Raw genomic sequence first — 14500 nt, 5'->3', positions numbered from 1 at the left:
TGCCTTTGCCACCTTGCGCTGGATGGTGAATTCCAGCAGTCTTCTGTGATTCAGCCACTTGTGCCCTATAGTCGAGGGGTGGGCAAAATATGGCCCTCAGGCTGTATCTAGCCCACCAACTGACCCTATCTTACCTGCCAGCCACTGCTGAGAGCCTGAGAAAGGAGAACTGTGCCCTACGGTGCACTGTTCTGCTTCAGCTGGGGCCAAGCTGAGCTGCACAGTGCACAGACTCCTCTGCTCCCCACTCCCCTGCATTCATCCCTCCCTTGCCCAGCTTCCTGTTGGTGCTGCAGCTGTGAAGTTCTGGCACCACAGCTGCTGGTAGCTGGGCCCATATGGGATAGGGTATGATGCAGTGTACTGAGTACCAGTTTCATCTGCCTATTGCAGTGCTACTAATCTGCGGTAGCTGTGGTGGGGCTTGGCCTGGGGTGGCTGCCCCCAACTTGCTTGGAGTAGTGTAATGGTGGCAGAGGCTCATTGGGGTGAGTAGGCATGCAGGATGACTACTCATGCATTGCATTGTGCCCCATTGTGTGCAGGCCCGGCTGCCAGTGGCTGCATTGCCAAGATTGTGCAGTGCCAACAGGAAGCGGGGTAGGGGGGAATGGATGCAGCACAGGGGGTGTGAAGGAGTCTGTGTGCTGCACAGTATGGCCTGGCCTCAGCCTGTTTATGTCTTAAGGACATACCAGAAACAGGATGGAGTCATCTGCATAATATAACCATGCTCCCCAAGAAATGAATAAGAAAAATACAAATGAGTAGGTAAAGTAAGGTACTTAAAGGTTACTTTGAAAAAACATTTTGGTCTAAGAATCCTTAGGCATTGGGTAATTAGTACCAGATTTACTCAGTTCCAAGACAAGGGCTATCCCCCCCCCACCAGTTAGCGCACAGGAACAAGCCCCTCATCTTCTAATCATATACAAAGAAAACTCACTGAATACATTGTCTATCATGAAACTGTTGCCAAAATCAGCATGTGCTCAACAGTGGAAACCAACTATGAAATTGATTAAAGTCATTCAAACACTGAGCATGACTAAAACACATGACCCACATTACCCACCAGGTTGCCCTGAGCCTCATCTGCACATACATTTTTGGGGCATCCCAGTGATGGCTAGAGGGTGATATTTAGAAATTTGCTTTTAGATACTGGCTTGCCTTAGAGCAATGATCCAAGGGAATGGCAGGGGTTAATTGGTTTCTAAAGTTTTTTGGTAGTGAAGATTCATGTTCTCAGCATTTTAGCATCCAAGGTCCGAAGCTAGCAGACAGACAGGCATATAAATCCTGGGAAATTGAAAACATGTAGAGGGCAAAACAAGCACTTTATTTCCTTAGAACCATAACAAGATAGGAACATAAAGAATTAATATCAGGTCACAGTGATCACCTGTAACTTGGTAAGAAGTCCCTGGTTTTGGTAAAATGACCAGATTAGGAGACTGGGCATGACCAAATTAAGATACAAGCAAGTGACCAAATTAGGATATGTACACATGATTTGTTTAAAGAAACAAAGGCTTAAGCTGACAGGGCAGAACATGAACATGAACATGAACAGAATGAGGACCATAGGGAAACCAATCAACAGTACCAAGAAAGGAAGAGTCATTAGGAGAAAGAGAATACAAAAGGTGGGATCCTGAGGCCACCATGGGCGGAGGGCATACCATCAGCCCATCTTGCCTACCCCACTGGGGGAGGCGGGGAGAGGGTGGGCACCAACCCTCCGAGGCTGCTGACATCCCAATTCAAGCAAGAACCATGAGGTGGTGCTCATGTACTGGCCAGATGTACCATCTCCTTGTGAAACTCTAGGACTCGTAGATAAGTAGGACTGCATGGTCATTTTGTTTGCTTGCCTTGCTTCTGTCTTATCTGCTAACACTGTGTATCAATAATGTTTGCCTATTGAAAGGAAGGGGTCATGGTTGGTCTCATTCAGAAAGTTTATGCTCTCCCAGAACAAGGTAACAGGACTGGGTCATGATTCCAGTGTCAACACTCAGTACTTGAGACAAGAACACCTAGTTCTAGTTATGAGTGGGGACTAATTAGCACATGGATCCTTTGTTGTGGGTATCAGGAGGATCCACATATACTGAGAAGTGCTGAACTGTGTGGAGTCACCATGAAGGGTGGAACTACACTAATCGTATACATCAGATTGAAAGAGGTTGTGAGAGAGGGATTCTGGGTATGCAATGTCATGGCTCACTATTACTTGAAATGCTGTTGACTTTGGTGGGGCCCAGCCCAGTGAACATTGTTGTAAATCATGAACCTTTTGGCTTTGTATTAGTACCATGCATAGTATGCCTGGCAGATATGTGACCAGGGTTGAATCCAAAACAGCTTCCTTCATAAGATATTTTGTACAGCACCTGCTCAACTGAAGCCTGTGGACCATGGAGATGATGTGGTTTTATGAGGTTCTTAAATGCTTCCAAAATAAACATGTTCTGTGAAACGAGACCCCAGACACCCTGATGAACCACCTTAAGATGCAGGAGGTGGTAAGGTCAAGAGGCAGTTTCTCGACCATAGACTTACTACCAGATTACAGCTGCCAGGCTGTCTGGGAGTGAATCTTCCACAAGGACCTGCAGAAGAAACACAGGGATTTGAACTGGTAGGTAGCTCACTGGGCACTCCCTGTGAAGGTGTGAAAAACAGAGAGGGGCTGAAAGGCCCACCAAACTGCCCCAGGCAAACCTGCCAACAGAAAGTGGAAACAATGAACAACCTCCTCTAGTTCTGACCATGCACCAAGGAAGTGTGGAGCAGAGTAATAATCATATTTCTCCTGATAGTGATGGGGTAAAGACCCTGATCAGAGAGGCGATGCTGTTTAATTACTTCTCCATTCTCTGTTCCTTATATAGGGTCAGCAACACTGGTCCTTACCTTGGTTATCTGGAGTTTTTGGTAAACTTTGTGTAATACCCAAATTTCAAATCCCTTCCCTGGTCACCACATATGCAGGTTGGTGTCGCAAACTTCCATGATACATATTTCACCAATGCATCCACTTCTGTATTTGTCCTGTTATCCTTCTATGGCTATGCCACACATGTTTCAAAAAGATGCCATAAACTACCAGGAAATACTGATTTTCTGATGGTGTTTCTGATAATAGATCTATTAAGACAATCTGTATGAATTCCCAGGACTCAGTAACTTCAATTATTTCTGCTAAAGGTGATGTCTCTTGCTTTGCTGGTATTTTCCATTTTTTACCAGTAAGAAAAAGAAGTACCAGCTCATTCATAGCCTCAGCCCTCATTTACCAAAAATATTTTCACCATTACCAATTCAATTTCTTTTTATATGCCAGGTGGCCTTCTGCTTTGTTATGAAGACACTCTAGTACTCTTCTTTGTAATCTTGATGGTAAGACAATCTTGTTTCCAGTCACATAAACTACTTGTTGGAGAAACCAATAGATAGTAATTCTTCAAATGCACTGAATATCCCCTGTCTGATTCTCCTTTGACAGATTTGTTGATGCAAATCTTGGTCATTGATTTGTTCTTCTAAGATACTTTCACAAGCCCAGGCTGAGTACATTTTTCTTCAACTGGGGAAGCTACAAGTACATTTTACTTTCCAGATCATTGGTGAACCACAAACTAATTTGAACAGCTTTCAAATCTAACTCCATTTTTACTACATAAGGAAGCATTGCAGGACACTGTAGTCTGTGTACACTATGAATTCTATACCTCATAAATATGTACAATTGTCTGTAAAAGCCTTGAAAACAACCAAACACCCTAGTTTGGTTTTTCTCTCATTTAGTTTGCAGCCTCCAAAAGTCTATGCCTATTGGGCTCATAAATTTGTTCGAGTGCAAATCCAACAGCACCCTGCAAGACATCACAGGCCAGATTCTGAAACTGAAGCACAGCATAACTGAGAATCCCTTTCTTCAAAGACATGAATTCTTGTTGGTGTTCCTTTCTCTAGACAGTTACTCTTACTTAGTTGGTATAATAGCATTGCACTTTCTGCAAATTTTTGCATGGATGTCCAGCAACTCTATACAGGCCAATTGGCATCTGAAACTCTGCAGGTGTATAGGAATGTTTTAGTTCTTGATAGCATGCCCTTTCTGGACTTCAGGCTTCCACTCATAATGATAATATGCCCTCAGAAAGATTTAGAGTTCTTTCTACTCCTTTCTGATGTTGTACCCATGTTTTATAAAAATCCTTTATAAAGTCAACTCCAGAAGAATATGGAGAAGTTAGAGAAGTTCCTGAACATATGTGAGATGTCTCCAGTTCTCAGAACTATAGCTGGATCATACATCATTCTGAAATTCTGCAGAATTGGATCCATAGGGTGTCAAGAAGACATTTTTTCTTTTTTTACTGTTAGGTGCAACTTTAATTTGATACCTAATTCAAATTACTGAAATATTCTGTTCCCAATGTTTTATCTAGAGTGTCCTCTATGTGGGGAAGTGGTCAGTTAACTTGAACTGTCTGTGTATTAAGTCTCCTGCAATCAGGGGATGTCTTTAAGTCTCCATGTGGTTCTTCCATCTATAGCTGGGGATGCCCAACCTGATGAAAATTGCTTAACCATGGCATCTTCCAGAATGCTATTTAGCTTCTATTTCATGGGTATCTAATATTCTTGGAGAATATGATTGGTTGTGGGGAGGATCCTTTTGGTAATTCTTCCTAGTTTAAACACAGTCCAATCTTGCACCCAGTCACATGCCCCAATCTCTTCATTATTTTTAAAGAACACACTAGCCTAGTATAACAACTGCTTCTTGCTTTCTTTGCTTTCTACAGATGCTTCTTTCAAGTCAACTTATAGTTCCTTGAATGAGAAGCTGTTTCATAGCTCTTACTCTCTATCACAGCGAGACCTTTTAAGATGTCAGTTATATTGGACACTATTCCCATGGCGATAGATTTTTTTTAGCTACATTCTCTACAAAGGTAGGTATTCCCTTACTTAGCTGTGTTTGGGGTCTCTAGAGCTTAAGCTTGTGCTGTGGGTCACTTTGGGTAATTAGGAGGAATTAGGGGGATCTTGAACCCTGGTTTTTAAAATGTCATTGCCACATGGTTGACACAAGCACTTGTCTGCATAGATACTTGCATCCTTTTAAAAATTCAGACTTTTACTCCTTAAAGATACTTCCATAAACCCTTTCAGCCTTTCAGTCTGTCAGCTTCTCTGTCAGAAATCACTGACACTCTCTGAAGTGCCTCTGGAAACTTATGTACCCTTTCCAGAAAGCAAGGTATCATTAAAATATTTATACATCTTTGGCCTGGCTGCTCTGAGATCTGACAAAACAAGGTTTACAATATGTCAGGGACAAGTGGAGACATAATTTCTCAAGTGTGCATTTCAAAACAAGGTTTACAACGTTAGGGGCAAGTGGAAACAGCATTTCTCAAGTGTGCATCTATATCTTCTTACTCAGGAAGACTTTTTATTCCTTCTAAGTTTTTTTCCTTTAAGTTCCTTCAAATAACAAATCATACCAAGCCAACTTGATCTCCTTTGACAAAGTAAATATTTCGGTGAATGAAGAGAATGCAGTGGACATAGTGTGCCTGGACTTTAGTAAAGCTTTTTATAAAGTCCTATGTGACATTGTCATAAGTAAACTGGAGGAATGTGGCCTAAATTTAATTACTGTAAGTTAGGTACATCATTACTCAATAACTGGAAGCAAAGGGTAATTATTAATGGATCAATGTCAGAATGGCTGTAGATTTCCAGTGGTGTTCCACGGGGGTCTTTTCCTGCATCTGGTGCTGTTTAACATGCTTATTAAAGATGTGGAAGCCAGAATACAGACTTTTCCAATCACATATGCAGATGACATGAAATTGGGAAGGATGCAGACACTTTGGAGGATAGGAGCAAAATTCAGAAGGATCATGATAGGCTGGAGAACAGGGCCAGAGACAACAGGATGATGCTCAATACAGACCAATGTAAGGTGCTACTCCAAGGGAAAAATAAACAAAAGTACAAATACAGAATGGGAGATAACTGGCTTGGTGGTGGGGTTAATGAGAGATCTGGAGATTTTGGTTGATCAAAGACTCAACAAGAGTCAATGTTGTGACACAGGCATGTGCAAAAAAGCAAATGCAATTTTGGGTGGCGTCAAAAGGAGCATAAGGTACAGGACATAGGAGGACATAATGTCACTCTACCTGGCATTGGTTAAGCCTTACCAACAGTATAGTGTACGTTTCTCTTCTCCACATTTTAAAAAGATGTTGGAAAGTTAGAGATGGTTCAAAGGTAGAATGAAATAGGGTTTGAAAGGCAAGCCATATTGAGGAAAGATTGAGACAACTATGAATGTTAGCTTGGAGAAGAGGTGATAATGAGGGACGCGAGGTTCTTTCCAGCCCTAAAGTCTATGAAATCTATGAAATCTATGTGATAGCAGCCTTCAAATATTTGAAAGGATGCCATAAAGGAGAATGGCTAATTTCCCTTGTTGCAGAGAACAGGACACAAAGCAATGGCTTTAAATTGCAACCAAAAAAGATTAAATTATGTATCAGAAAGAGAACATCCTTCCTGTTACACTGGTGAGAGAGTGGAATAGACAGCCCAGGGAAGTTATGGAATCACCTTTACTGAAGGTTTTCAAGAGGAGGCTGGATAAGGACTGCACAGAGATTATTTGGAACTAGCATTCCTGGAGGGGGTTGACCAGATAACTTTGAGTCCCCTTCCAATTCTGTGACTTCATGAGTTCAAATATTCTGAACATTTCATTTCCCTAATACAAGTGTTCTTGATAATCATTATATTACATATCGGTATTCTGTAGGCAGTTCCTATAATACAAAAAGCTGTTCTGTATCAACCAAATTGATTTTATTTCCTACATGATATTTCTTCCTGAACCCACATTTAAAGGAAAAAAAATGTGGAATACAATATCTGCAAGAGTATATCTGCAAGAGCACCGATCATACCTAAGTACAAATTACTAATACTGGTTACTCTACACTAGAGCTTTTACGTTAACTAGTAGTCAACTTAACTTCATTTATCTACTTAACATACCTGCATTGATTATTCTGGAACCCCACTCCCTTTGTTTGTCCCAGTCTAAATAATTAAGTGAAGGAAAACTGATCTAGGAAGAAGGGTAGTTAATGTAGGGGAAGAAAGAAAATTTGGCACTGAAGAACACAGAGAGCAAATTACTTTTTAAAAAAAGAAGCTTTTTTGAATGTGTTTGCAAGACACTGTACCCATGCATATGTAGGTAAAACCATCCACAAAAATCTGACTTCACTTCTAACAGCACTGCTTGCACAGAGCCAACTTTGATGGCTTTTTATTCTTGAGACATAATTTGCTCTCCCTTGTTCATTTCTCCTATTGGTACTGTTAGCAAAGTAAGCTATGAAAGGAATTAACGCTGAAACTTTCAAGGAAGGTTATGTTAAATACAATATTTTTGCAAAAATTCAGTAGCTAATATATAGTAACTTTAAAGAGAATAAAACCCAGATTCATTTCTTGACTTTATCAATCTCTAAATATTTATATAAGTGTATAGACTTCAATTGCTCCTACCTAAAGTTTGTTAACTGTATTGAACTTCAGCTTGGATTGATGCAGGGTGGAAGAGCAGATGCTTACTAACATTTTGTCATATTTGGATAAAGTACTTTTTTTTGATTTCACAGGCAGAAAGGATGGAATTTTCTTTAAAATAATATTGACCTGACTTCAGTTAATACTGACTCTGATGGAAAAAACAAATGCCATTTGGCTTCTTTTTTCTGAATCATCCAATATTTTATGTTGTGTAATTGATCTCTTATGCCAGGAAGGATCACAAATGTTATACTTTTCTTATTAGTATTATTATTCTTTACCTGAAAGCTTTACTGTTAGTACAGCTACTTCTCACTCACTCTACCTCAAACAAGTGATACCATGCTAGTCTTTTTTTCACAACATATTTGCATTTATTGGGACTTCTGGTTCTTTTTGTGATGACTATAAAATAAAATAGGAAATTGGGCCACATATGACCTATTAACATTGGCAAGGTAAATTACTCTCACAAGTTAGTAATATTTGATTAATGAGACCAGTACATGCTAACATTCAAGCACAATTGCTTTTCTAAGATATGCTGCATGTAACTCTTTATTATTTTAATGATTATCATTATGTTTTTATACTGCATGTAGTAGATGAACTTGTCTTCCAGGAACTATTTTATCATATGTATAGAAAGGCAAAAATTAAGTGGATAATATGAGAAATATATGTTCTGTCACTGTTTGATGTTAGGCTTAGGAATTTTGTAGTTTAAGTATTAAAGTGTTAAGATATTTATTCACCCAGACTCAATTAAAAAATAAAACCTGTTCAACAAACTTAAACAAATTTATAACACAAATAGAGCTTTGAAACCTGGTCAATCACAGCTCAGCAAACTGCAATCATTCTTTCAGTTTTTCAAAGTTCTTTCCTTTTATCCCCCTCCCCCCCTTTTATGTTTCCCTCCCTGTCATCCTTTTCCCCATTATTTTATGCCTTTTCAATGGTATGATCACTGTATATATCCTGGTCTTCTTCTCCTTTGATTTATTACTTTTTTTCCTGTTGCTCCTGTCTTCTTTATACTTGTAACTTATTTAGCCAGCAGTTTGACAGGGCTAACAGTGACTACTTTGGTTTGAATGAGATATAAGAGAATCTTTACCAGATACTATAAAATGTCTTTGAACACATTTTACTTTTGCCTTTTGACTCCTTCCTTTTCTACTGTCTTAAGCTTCCATTATATGTAGCTCATCAAAGAAATACTTCTGTTTCTTTACTTGTGTTTTTTTTTCCTGTTTCAAGGTTAGAACAGTATGTCACACACAAACCATGTCCTATACTCTTTATTTACTGCACATTTACTAAAGGATAAGTATGAATAAAATTTAAGGTTGGACCAGCCTTGTCATAATTAGCCTTTTTAAAAAAAATATTTCTTCTTTAAAATGAATATCAAACTGTATCTGAGATCTTGTTGCATTTGTCAGCACTTCAGTTGTACATCAGAAAAAGCCTGAGTGCTATACTTGGATCCACACAGGTAGAACCCATTAACTCAGAGTAACCCTACTGACTCTAGTGGGTTTCTGCATTACCACACACATTTGCTCATGTGGATCTGAGTCTAGGACCAGTGCCACAAGAAGCACACTGAAAGGAATAAAATATTTTGTATCATTATTCAGAGACCATGATTCCAAACAGTTTATCAATTTGTATTGTTATCAGGTTTCTTTATCTGGGAGATGTGAATTTCAATTTGATTATACAGACAAAGAGCTAGAATCTGGGTCTCACTGTTTCCCTGGGGAACATTGCCACACTTAGGTCATATTAATAGCCATCGTGATCCATGTTTTTTGAAGGGCCTAATTCTTTTGGAATAAGTAAGGCTTCAGAGGACTGTCTAATTCATACCCCCACCAAAAAATCAGGTCAAACAGTGAGATGCCTACTTAATTTAGACACCAAACAAACTGAAACATGGTACCTTACAAGAAATATTCAACAAAATATATACTAAATTTTTTTAGGCCATTTCACAAATGCATATAGGAATCACTTCATCCACAACTTAAGTGAAATTTGAGCTGCTTGCTAATCAATAAAGCACATTAAATACAGTCTAAGACTGAAGATGAAGAATGTCATAGTCAAATGAAATTACAGATGGAATTTCAGGAACAAAATGCAGTTATCAAAACTGGAATTTAGGCAAGATGCTAAAGTTAACAGATGCTACTCAACGCTAAGACTGAGACACTGCTACAATACTGTCTTTGAATCAGTATGGCTTTCTACACCAAGAGCAGCATAAAGAGAAACAAGTTATTCTCGAATCCCCAAACTTGCAGGATTCAGGCAACTGTAAAATGTAGGCAAAGTGGCATCAGTTTCAGGATAGGCAGATGTAACAATGTTAAAGAATACTAATATATAAGCCTTGGGGAGATGACTGTTATATCTGCATGATTCTGTAGCAATTAAAGTGTAACTTTAACCCTGTAATTTTAATCCTGTTTCACTAAAGGTTACAATTCAGGTCATATAGATTGCTAGGGGTGTGAAAATGTGTTCAAACAATGTGCTCAGGTTAGACAGTTTAATTTTTGCTGCCTAAGACTGAGCCAGTTTTTGCTGTGTGCAAGTGTTTGCCAGGGCAGTCTGAAGTAAGTATATTGTGGGAGTCCGGGGGAAGAGGGGCTGATGGAATTTGGGGTGGGGGGGCTGCAGGAGAGGCTGGTGGGTTTGAGTGGATGGCAGGTCTGTGGGCAGGGGACACCTGAGGGGATTAAAACAGCACCCTGGTGCTGTGCTGTGAATGCATGCAGGGTTTTATAAGGCTGAATCAACCCATTTTAGCTTAACTCAGGCAGATCTAAAGTTATTTTACCTACTCAGCTGAACTAAATCAGATTTAACCCCTATGGGTGCATCCAGATGAGCCTGCACATGCCTCTTGCCATGTCTCAAAGCAATTTGAGATGCAGCAAAACATACACTGAGAACAAAAAAAACCTTTCCCCCATGTTGCATATTTCCAGCGCAGATTCAAAATTTGGTTCCTGGAAATCCAGGTACTAAAATAAAACATGGGGGTGGAAGGTGGGGCAGTGCACAGTCCAGGACTGTGCCCTGAGGCAACTGGAGGCTCAGGTCCCCCACAGAGATGCTCTGATAGCCAGCCAGAGCATCTATATGGCTGCCCCATCCTCTGGTGCTGAAGCATGCTGCCTGCCCATGCAGGGCAAACAATGGTTTAGGCTACTGGGACCTAGACCTGAGCTTAATTCCAGGTAAGTAGGGGATTGGAAAGGTTGTGGGGGGGTGGTCTGTGAGGGTGTGGGGGACCATGGGGGGGGCAGACTGGGGGGTGCAGATGCCCTACCTGCCCATCATAGGGGCTACGGCCCCCCCACAGATGCCAAATCCTCCCTGCAGGGGCTACAGCCCCCTCCCTGCAGGGGCTACATTACTCCCCCCACAGGGCCCAGAGCACCCCACCTGGCCCGAGCTCCCCTGCACAGCCTGCAGCTTAATGGCATCAGTGGCAGCCATCAGGGCCTCACGGCACAGCTCCACCATGATGGGCAGAGTGGCGTGATGCCGGCTGCCAGGCACCTAGCACTACCTCTGCCACATGACTTGGGTGTGGCCTGGCTCAGTGCAGTGTCTCATGGTGCTGTGCTTGTTTAGGCATCTCCACAAGGCCCTGAACACCCCAATGGCTGCTGCTGCTGACGGTAAGCTCTGGGCATATCCCTTCACACCCACCCATATCCCCCCATGTCCCTTCCCACTCCCACCCCATCACACACCCAACGTACCCAGCTGCCAGAGAGGATGAAACCTGCTGACAGGAACTGGCTGCAGGGGCAGTTCTCTTCACATTCCAGTTAGTGAAGGGGTCAAGGGAGCTGTTCTATGATAAGAAAACCAAAAGCAAATATCAAAACATATAGATATTTAGAATATATTTTACTATGATGATAGAGACACTGGTAGGCTTTCAGAATGCTTTAACATTTTAAATATATCAATAAAACATTGCCCAACTGATCTCTCTCTCTCTCTCTCTCTCTCTCTCTCTCTCTCTCTCTATATATATATATATATAGTGGTCTTTTGTTTTAATTGTGGATAAACATGGATTTTGGGGTATTTTTAAAGAGTGAATTTGGGATTTTTTTATCAGATATTTTGCAGTTTTTAAATAAGGACCATCAGAATTCCTGCTAGTGAGGCAGGTGGCAGGACCCAGGCAGAGGAGCCTGCTTAGGGCTGGCACCTGGGAACCAGCTGGAGGTTGCTGACCTCCTGGCCAATTGGGGCCAGAAGGACATGCTTTGACAGTTCAAGGCAGGCCAGCGCACTGAGAACATATTCCAGGCAATAGCTGCTCAGATGGTAGGGTAGTGGCACCCATGGCAGTAATGTTGCACAGAGGTCAATTGTGCAGCCACAGCCCACTATTGGCTGGCCCAGAGATGCAGATGCCTTTGCTGTGGCTGCATAGCCCTCATCTGGGTCTGGCAGGCACACAGCCTTGGGGCCACATGCTGTCACAGATGGCAGCAGGTCACAGCCAGGCAGCAGCCTGCACTCCCAGACTGCTGCAGTGAGTAGAGGGGGCAGGGGCCACTCCAAGTTAGGGCTACTTCAGCAGTCCAGCTGGCACAAGGGGTAGTGTCCACAGATACCAAGTGGCTGGGCCTCAGAAATTTCTGAGGGCAAGCAGTCCTAAGCTACTCACCAGGGCACACTTTTATACTGCTGAGACCAGCACTGGTGCTGGCCCCAGGCTCTATCTCCCCCTGGCTGCAGATCTGGGAGGAGCTGGGCAGGGTTTTTTTGCCCCAAGTGGCACAACTTGCCCCACACCAAAGTGCACCTCTGGGCATGTGCGCTGAGGCAAAAATCTCTGTCTCAAACTTGTGCCAGTCCTATTTGAGCTTCTGCAAGTGAATGTGCCTGCATGTGTGGACACACCCTATCAGTGCATTCACGTCTGCAGGCACACGCACTTCCAGCAGCTCAAATAACAGCAGCACAAATCTGTGCTGGAGATTTGTGCCTCAGCACACGTGCCTGAACATGTACTTTGGCGTGGGGCAAATTGTGCCACTTTGGACAAACTGACCCTGCCCAGCTCTTCCCAAATCTTCAGCCAGGGGGATCTAGAGGCTGTATAAAAAACAATAGTTTAAAGCAGTATCAAAACCTGCCCTGGTGAGCATTTCAGGGCTACTTGCCCTCAGGAATTTCTGAGGCCAGGCCAGTTGGTATCTGGGGACACTAGCTTCTTATGTGCCAGCTGGACTGCTGAAGAAGCCCTAACCTAGAGTGACCCCTGCACCCTCTACCCACAACAGTAGAATGGCAGTGGGGGTGCCTGGCTCTGACCTACCACTGTCTGTAACAGCATCCACCCCTTTAGACCTGTGGCCCCAGGGCTGCACACCTGCCAGACCCAGACAGGGACTGCACAAGTGCCTGGGCTGTGGTATAGGCACTGCTGTCATGTCTTCTAGTGCCCCCACTCTGCCGTCTGGGCAGCTATCCCCCAGAAGATGTGCTCCTTGTGGTGACCTGCTTTGAAATGTCGAAGCATGTCCTCCTGGCCCCAAATGGCCAGGAGGTCAGCCATCTCATGTGTCCTTCAGCTGGGTCCCCGGTACTGGCCCTGGGCAGGCTCCTCTGCCTGGGTTTTGTCACTTGTCTCATTAGCAAAGATCCTAGTCTTCCATGTTTAAAAATGACAAATTGTCTAACAAAAACCCAAATTCTCTCATTAAATACCCAAAATTTGTGTTCTTCTGTGATTAAAATGAAACACTGCTATATATAGAGAAATCAGTTGGGCAACGTTGTATTGATATTTACTATTTTAAAGCAATTTGGAAATGGACCAGTGCCTCTTATCATCATAATAAAATTAATTCTAAATATCTATGAACTTTAGCATTTGTTTTTGTTTTTTTTATCATAGAAAAATCAGAGCTTCCCCTGCCCCCTTCACTCACCAGGATGCAGGGCACTGAGTAGCACTGATATACTGGTGCTGTGGCCCTGTCTTTGTGCCTCACTCCCAACCCACATCCCCCCCTCAGTGCCTCTAACTCCTGAGCTGCAGCCCCTGCCTGACCTCACTACCTCCCTCCTGGCAGCAGTTCCATCCCAGCACCAGCACATGAGTCCAGCTGCAGCTGTCCCACCCACTGCTTTGTGGCTCTGAGCAGTGCCAGCCCTTGGTGCTCTGCTCCCTGCACCTGTGCCCAGGCCCATATGTCTTTCCTGGAAAGCTCTCAACTGGGGCTCAGGGACTGGGTTGGGCAAGCCCCTTCTCTTCTAGGCTGACCTCCCTCTGCACAGGCTGCTTTAGGGGGATGGGGGGCTCTAATCTGAGCTCTGGCATCTTCTCCTACCACAGCACTCCTCCACCCCTGACCCCCACCTCTATCTCACACACAACCTTGCTACCACCTCCATCCCTCCTCTCAGCCAATCACCCACCCAAGTGGTTCCTGGGACCAGAAGCCCCACTGCCCACACTAGGGCTGCATGTTCCAGCACTGGTTTGAGCACAGCACTGGGCTGCAATGTGGTGGTTTCCCCCGCAGCCATGGGCTCCTGCCCGCAGGTCTGTCGTATGCTGTCTGGAGGCTGGGCATGCAGGGTATGAGATTTGTGGGGTGGATGTGGGTTTTGGGGGGGTGAAAGGTTTTGTGGGGGTTTGTGGATGGGTGTAGGGTTTGTGGGGGTGAAGTTTATGGGGGTGTGGACCTTGTGTGAGGGTTTGGGGATGTGGGGTGACTGTGTGCAGCCCCACGCACAGCAGAACTGAGCAGTACAGGGCACAGCCCTTACTCCTCAGACTCCTGGCGGTAGCCAGCTGGCTGAATAGGATTAATTG

General features: G+C 43.2%; 1 protein-coding gene across 1 annotated transcript in view; it reads right to left on the bottom strand.

Annotated features, from left to right (window-relative positions):
- KHDRBS2 (KH RNA binding domain containing, signal transduction associated 2) overlaps nt 1-14500 on the bottom strand; it is a 950986-nt gene that overhangs the window by 413627 nt on the left and 522859 nt on the right. The gene's annotated exons all lie outside the window — the stretch shown is intronic.

Source organism: Gavialis gangeticus, unplaced genomic scaffold (genome assembly GCF_001723915.1).
Source record: "Gavialis gangeticus isolate Ggan-Ray unplaced genomic scaffold, GavGan_comp1, whole genome shotgun sequence".
In the NCBI taxonomy this organism is placed as follows: Eukaryota; Metazoa; Chordata; order Crocodylia; family Gavialidae; genus Gavialis; species Gavialis gangeticus.
This window is presented reverse-complemented; position numbering and strand designations above follow the sequence as displayed.